Source organism: Porites lutea, chromosome 5 (genome assembly GCF_958299795.1).
Source record: "Porites lutea chromosome 5, jaPorLute2.1, whole genome shotgun sequence".
Classification (NCBI taxonomy): domain Eukaryota; kingdom Metazoa; phylum Cnidaria; class Anthozoa; order Scleractinia; family Poritidae; genus Porites; species Porites lutea.
In genome coordinates, this window is record NC_133205.1 from 16,660,438 (window position 1) to 16,660,997 (window position 560).

General features: G+C 40.5%; 1 long non-coding RNA gene across 1 annotated transcript in view; it reads right to left on the reverse strand.

Annotated features, from left to right (window-relative positions):
* Positions 1 to 267, reverse strand: part of LOC140937098 (uncharacterized) — a 1,396-nt gene extending 1,129 nt beyond the window's left edge. Inside the window, exon 1 of the long non-coding RNA XR_012165432.1 lies at positions 147 to 267. This is a non-coding gene — a long non-coding RNA (uncharacterized lncRNA). The remainder of the gene's footprint in view (positions 1 to 146) is intronic.
* Positions 268 to 560: the final 293 nt, after the last annotated feature.

The following is a 560-nucleotide window of genomic DNA, read 5'->3' on the forward strand; positions in this document are numbered from 1 at the left end:
GTCCTGCCAGGCTTAGACTTGACTGACTGAAGAGGGACTGCTCGCAGTCTATGTGCTTTCATACCATGACTTCAATTCGCGAAATCGCTAGGCCGTTTCAAACAGTAACTTCTCAAGAATAGAAACATAGATAAACCTCGAATTACCTCTAGATGTCGATTTTTTATGCAAAGAGTCGATCTTGTATTTCATCTCCATCAACATTTTACGGTCATCGTTCCCTAGGCCCCAGTTGTTGATCTGATTTTGGATGTTATTAACTTGTTGGGGTCGCTGATCACCACCAGGTGATTTCACGTTGAGGTTGGTAGGTGTTCCTTGTGACGAACCACCAAAACCAAGGATAACTGCAGCTGCAAAAACGATTAACAAATTACGAAACATGTTTGAGGGTTCGCCTGAGCTAATGAAGTGTCCCTTGCGAATGTGTGTGTCTTTTAAGGACTAGGAATTTTTGTTATAAATGCGATCTTTTATGGGAAAACAGCCAAACTAAATAGCGGAATGTTTAGAGAGATAAAGTAAAAAAAAATATATACGCTGGCTAATAGATTAGGCAG